This window comes from Pelophylax lessonae, assembly GCF_965119305.1.
Source record: "Pelophylax lessonae genome assembly, chromosome: 13".
NCBI lineage: Eukaryota > Metazoa > Chordata > Amphibia > Anura > Ranidae > Pelophylax > Pelophylax lessonae.
The window spans coordinates 4,364,346-4,371,667 of NC_138780.1; positions in this window are offsets into that span (position 1 = coordinate 4,364,346).

A 7,322-nucleotide genomic window follows, 5' to 3' on the forward strand; every position below is an offset into this window, starting at 1 on the left:
CATTAGGAGCATCCCCGACGTTGTCAGACATGCATACAAACACCTGGAGGCCACACACACTACTGAGGACCATTCTGAGGTCCTGCAATGACATTTCACCAAAATGCTACATCATTTTTTTCACTTTGATTTTCGGGGTGTCTTTGAATTCAGCCCTCTGTAGGGTGATAATTTTAATTTCCATCACATTACCCAGTCCATACCAGTATAGATCCTAACACATTACCCAGTCCATACCAGTATAGATCCTAATACATTACCCAGCCCATACCAATATAGATTCTAACACATTACCCAGTCCATACCAGTATAGATCCTAACACATTACCCAGTCCATACCAGTATAGATCCCAACACATTACCCAGTCCACACCAGTATAGATCCTAACACATTACCCAGTCCATACCAGTATAGATCCTAACACATTACCCAGTCCATACCAGTATAGATCCTAACACATTACCCGGTCCATACCAGTATAGATCCCAACACATTACCCAGTCCATACCAGTATAGATCCCAACACATTACCCAGTCCACACCAGTATAGATCCTAACACATTACCCAGTCCATACCAGTATAGATCCTAACACATTACCCAGTCCATACCAGTATAGATCCCAACACATTACTCAGTCCATACCAGTATAGATCCTAACACATTACCCAGTCCATACCAGTATAGATCCTAACACATTACCCAGTCCATACCAGTATAGATCCTAACACATTACCCAGTCCATACCAGTATAGATCCTAACACATTACCCAGTCCATACCAGTATAGATCCTAACACATTACCCAGTCCATACCAGTATAGATCCCAACACATTGCCCAGTCCATACCAGTATAGATCCCAACACATTGCCCAGTCCATACCAGTATAGATCCCAACTAGGGATTCACCGAAATGAAATTCTTGGCCGAAGCCAAATAATAATGAAATGCTTGGCCGAAGGCCGAATACCGAACGCGGTGTTTCGCATTTTTTCCATTTATTTTGCCGCGAACAGGGGGGCGGGGCGTGGACCTAGTGTGAAGGAGCCGCAGTCAGGAGCAGGGGGCGGGACGCGCGCGTGACGTCACACTGCCTACTCGCGGCCGGACAGGACACCGGCGGCGTGTGAGAAGGGAGCCGCGAGCCGCAATGAGGAAGGTGAGCGGTCAGGGCGGAAGCTACAGAGGATCATTACATACATTATAGCAGAGGGTTACTGCAGAGGACATTTACATAGATCATAATAGAGGACCACAGCAGATCACTACAGAGGATCACTACAGAGATAATAGCAGAGGATTATTACAGAGATCATAGCAGAAGGTCACTGCAGAGGATCATAGCAGAGGACAATTACATAGATCATAATAGAGGACCATAGCAGATCACTACAGAGGATCATTACAGAGATCATAGAAGAGGATCACTACATAGGATCATTTCAGAGATCATAGCAGAGGATCATTACAGAGATCATAGCAGAGGATCATTACAGAACAGGGGGGCGGGGCGTGGACCTAGTGTGAAGGAGCCGCAGTCAGTAGCAGGGGGCGGGGACGCGCGCGTGATGTCACACCCCCTACTCGCGGCCGGACAGGACACCGGCGGCGTGTGAGAAGGGAGCCGCGAGCCGCAATGAGGAAGGTGAGCGGTCAGGGCGGAAGCTGACATTGTTCGGCTCAAAATTATTCGGCCTTTTGACTTATTCGGCCGAACACCGAAAGTGCTATTTTCTCTATTTTCGGCCGAATAATGTTCGGCCGCCGAATATTTGGTGCATCCCTAATCCCAACACATTACCCAGTCCATACCATTATAGATCCCAACACATTACCCAGTCCATACCATTATAGATCCCAACACATTACCCAGTCTATACCAGTATAGATCCTAACACATTACCCAGTCCATACCAGTATAGATCCCAACACATTACCCAGTCTATACCAGTATAGATCCCAACACATTACCCAGTCCATACCAGTATAGATCCTAACACATTACCCAGTCCATACCAGTATAGATCATAACACATTACCCAGTCCATACCAGTATAGATCCCAACACATTACCCAGTCTATACCAGTATAGATCCCAACACATTACCCAGTCCATACCAGTATAGATCCTAACACATTACCCAGTCCATACCAGTATAGATCCCAACACATTACCCAGTCTATACCAGTATAGATCCCAACACATTACCCAGTCCATACCAGTATAGATCCTAACGCATTACCCAGTCCATACCAGTATAGATCCAAACGCATTACCCAGCCCATACCAGTATAGATCCTAACACGTTACCCAGTCCATACCAGTATAGATCCTAACACATTACCCAGTCCATACCAGTATAGATCCTAACACATTACCCAGTCCATACCAGTATAGATCCTAACACATTACCCAGTCCATACCAGTATAGATCCCAACACATTACTCAGTCCATACCAGTATAGATCCTAACACATTCCCTAGTCCATACCAGTATAGATCCTAACACATTACCCAGTCCATACCAGTATAGATCCAAACGCATTACCCAGTCCATACCAGTATAGATCCTAACACATTCCCTAGTCCATACCAGTATAGATCCTAACACATTCCCTAGTCCATACCAGTATAAATATCGAGCATGATAGTTTTGCCCAATGAGATCTGTTGTGTTTTCAGTGCTCCTTTCATTTTTTTGAGCAGTGGGATGTGGTTAGGAAGAGGTCCTTGTCATATATTCCTCCAGAGGGGGGCGCAGTGCTAGGTATGGGGGGGGGGGGGGGGCAGGGAGCAGGCACAATGAGGGGACTTTCTTCAAGGTCTGATATTGATGTTTGTGAAGCTCCTGCCACATTCCTGGGGTGTGAGATCACCGGAGAGCCGGGCTGTGCCAGGATTCAGGACAAATAACTGATTGATGCCGGCCTGCGGGGCAGATTCGGGGAAATTGGAAAGTCGTAAAAGTTTTATGCTTCAAGAACTTTATTGGGACTTTCCCAGAATCCCCCTCATCCCGGAGAGATGGCCAGGGCCGGGGAGAGAGGGGGGTTTCCATCTCTGAGCTCCTCTTCCAGACAGGGTCAGGTACTTGCACTGGCTGAACTCCGGGATAATAAATCCATTGGTCATGTGTATTCTTCTGGAATCTTGGAATAAAGACCTGCAGGGTGACTAGTCTTGTCTCCTCCCCCTCTTCTAGTGGGTGGGGCTGCGCAGCCACTCCCACTGCTCTGCTCTCTCTTCTTGTGCAGCGTGACTGGTCTTGTCTCCGCCCCCTCATATAGTGTTCTGTAGTGGGTGGGAGTGGGTTGCGGGCCCCTCCCACAGCTCTGCATTCTCTCCTTGTGTGGGGTGACTAATCTTGTCTCCTCCCCCTCCTTTCTATAGTGGGTGGAGTCTTCTGGGCCCCTCCCAAAGCTCTGTACTCTCTCTCCTTGTGCAGGATGGTTGGTCTTGTCTCCGCCCCTCCTGTACTTTTCTGCAGTGGGTGGAGTCTTTTGGGTCCCTCCCACAGCTTTGCTCTCCCTCCTTGTGCAGACTGATTGGTCTTGTCTCCAGACCTCCTGTAATGGGTGGAGTCTTTTGGGTCCCTCCCACAGCTCTGCTATCTCCTTGTGCAGGATGGTTGGTCTTGTCTCTGCCCCTCCTGTAATTTTATTCTAGTGGGTGGAGTCCTCTGGGCCCCTCCCACAGCTCTGCTCTCTCTCTTTGTGCAGGCTGATTGGTTTTGTCTCTGCCCCCTCCTGTACTTTTCTGTAGTGGGTGGAGTCTTCTGGGCCCCTCCCAAAGCTTTGCTCTCTCTTTGTGCAGGCTGATTGGTCTTGTCTCCGCCCCTCCTGTTGTTTTCTGTAATGGGTGGAGTCTTCTGGGTCCCTCCCACAGCTCTGCTCTCTCCTTGTGCAGGATGGTTGGTCTTTTCTCCGCCCCTCCTTTAATTTTATTTTATTGGGTGGAGTCTTCTGGGCCCCCTCCCACAGCTTTGCTCTCTCTCCTTGTGCAGGCTGATCGGTTTTGTCTCCACCCCCTCGTGTTCTTTTCTGTAGTGGGTGGAGTCTTCTGAGTCCCTCCCACAGCTCTGCTCTCTCCTTGTGCAGGATGGTTGGTCTTGTCTCTGCCCCTCCTGTAATTTTATTCTAGTGGGTGGAGTCTTCTGGACCCCTCCCACAGCTCTGCTCTCTCTTCTTGTGCAGGCTGATTGAAATTGTCTACACCCCTACTTTGATGTAGTGGGTGGAGCTCTCTGGGTCCCTCCCACACAGTGATGATGTCACTGCTACTTTTAGAAAAGTAATATCTGGGTTTGTAAAAGCATTTTGTGCCCACAAAGTGAATTTATATCCTTTGCAGCTATTGATGGTTATGATTAAAAAAAAGATTTTGTGTCCGGAGTTCACCTTTAACATCTGTTCTATTCTCAGTGGTCTGCGTTGCTGTGATGCCCCCCCCTGCCCCCCCCCCCCTCCCTTCCCGCTCATCTCGCTGCGAAGTCGCCGGCGACAGCTGTGAATTCTAAAACTGTTGTCGGCTCCGGGAGAATTTGTGAGAGAATTCCGCAAGACCATTAGGAGGCCGATAATTCCAGAGACACTGCGAGTCCCCCGAACTCCGGGACATACCAGCAATGTGACCGCCAGTGACAGCGCCTCCCGGAGACAGAGCATGACGTCACACCCAATGGAGGATTATCACTGACATCAGATACCGAGAATTACACCCAGCATACAGGACAGGAGAAGTAGTACTGTGCAGAGTCCATACATACAGAATAAGAACAGATACCGAGAATTACACCCAGCATACAGGACAAGAGAAGTAGTACTGTGCAGAGTCCATACATACAGAATAAGAACAGATACCGAGAATTACACCCGGCATACAGGACAGGAGAAGTAGTACTGTGCAGAGTCCATACATACAGAATAAGAACAGATACCGAGAATTACACCCAGCATACAGGACAGGAGAAGTAGTACTGTGCAGAGTCCATACATACAGAATAAGAACAGATACTGAGAATTACACCCGGCATACAGGACAGGAGAAGTGGTACTGTGCAGAGTCCATACATACAGAATAAGAACAGATACTGAGAATTACACCCGGCATACAGGACAGGAGAAGTAGTACTGTGCAGAGTCCATACATACAGAATAAGAACAGATACTGAGAATTACACCCGGCATACAGGACAGGAGAAGTAGTACTGTGCAGAGTCCATACATACAGAATAAGAACAGATACTGAGAATTACACCCGGCATACAGGACAGGAGAAGTAGTACTGTGCAGAGTCCTTACATACAGAATAAGAACAGATACTGAGAATTACACCCGGCATACAGGACAGGAGAAGTGGTACTGTGCAGAGTCCATACATACAGAATAAGAACAGATACTGAGAATTACACCCGGCATACAGGACAGGAGAAGTAGTACTGTGCAGAGTCAGAGGTGTGGAATGTAGAGTGGCAGAGATCACCTCTCTCATGACGCACTCCATATTAGGACAGGCTGAGCTCTCTCACACAGGTATGGCGTCACCTGGTAGGTGAGTCATGTGATCCCAGCATGCATTGCACAGCTCAGACATCGGTGTGCACAGTGAGGGCGCTCAGGCGGCTCATTGATCTCCAGGTGAAGGATGATGTCAGCTCTAGCAGCCCTCCCTGGGAAGAAGCTCCATCCACCACCATGACTCCATCCCTAAAGGTGTCACACCGGGCCGCTCATTGGACGACAGTGCTGTATTCTGCATTGTATTATTCTATCTTCAGGTGACGAGCTCCAGGCCCCCGATCGCTCCAGGAACCCCATCACTCCAGGCACCCGATCGCTCCAGGCCCCCGATCGCTCAGATGTGGACAAGATCAATAGAAAAAAAACGCATATTGGTTGTTGAGCATTTTTGAACTTTAACCGCATGCCGAGCAGCCGCTGTAGTTTTACGGCAGCAGGTCGGCTCGGTACCGGGAAACTACGTACATGTACGTCGCTTCATGGGACCGCTAACGGGGGCGTGCAGACACGCACGCCCATTGGTCACAGGGGGAGTCAATTAGAAGATCTGGGTACAGCGTAGCATGACCACGCAATTGTCAGTTAAAGTAACGCAGTGCCAAGTCGCAAAAAATGGCCTGGTCATTAGGGGGGAAAACCTTCCGGTCCAGAAGTGGTTAAATAGGAGCTAAACTGTATCTGAGCACTGAAAACGCATTTTAATTAATTTTATTACTCAACGCAAACTCCCCCATCCGTCCATCCATGTCTCCATCCATCTACTCCCCCATTTTTGTCTCCGTGCCCCCCCCCCCCCGCCATCTTAAGTAAGGGCAGATGATTCATGTAGCATTTCCTCCCTGGGATCCATCTGCCCTTAGCTCAGGCATGCAAGAGGCTGTACCTAGCTAAGAGAGCCCCTCCTCTCATGAAAGCTCCTGGGATGTATGACATCAATTTAGCCTAGGCCAGAAACCAGGAAATGACTAAAAAATGTAGGATGGAGAGTTGGGGTATAATAGGGGGACAGAGGGAGGGTTGGGGTATAAAAGGGGGGCGGAGGGAGGATTGGGGTATAATAGAGGGACAGAGGGGGGATTGGGGTATAATAGAGAAACAGAGGGAGGATTGGGGTATAATAGAGGGACAGAGGGGGGATTGGGGTATAATAGAGGGACAGAGGGGGGATTGGGGTATAATAGAGGGACAGAGGGAGGATTGGGGTATAATAGAGGGACAGAGGGAGGATTGGGGTATAATAGAGGGACAGAGGGAGGATTGGGGTATAATAGAAGGACAGAGGGAGGATTGGGGTATAATAGAGGGACAGAGGGAGGATTGGGGTATAATAGAGGGACAGAGGGGGGATTGGGGTATAATAGAAGGACAGAGGGAGGATTGGGGTATAATAGAAGGACAGAGGGGGGATTGGGGTATAATAGAAGGACAGAGGGGGGATTGGGGTATAATAGAAGGACAGAGGGAGGATTGGGGTATAATAGAGGGACAGAGGGGGGATTGGGGTACAATAGAAGGACAGAGGGAGGATTGGGGTATAATAGAAGGACAGAGGGAGGATTGGGGTATAATAGAGGGACAGAGGGGGGATTGGGGTATAATAGAAGGACAGAGGGAGGATTGGGGTATAATAGAGGGACAGAGGGAGGATTGGGGTATAATAGAGGGACAGAGGGAGGATTGGGGTATAATAGAAGGACAGAGGGAGGATTGGGGTATAATAGGACAGAGGGGGGATTGGGGTATAATAGAGGGACAGAGGGAGGATTGGGGTATAATAGAGGGACAGAGGGGGGATTGGGGT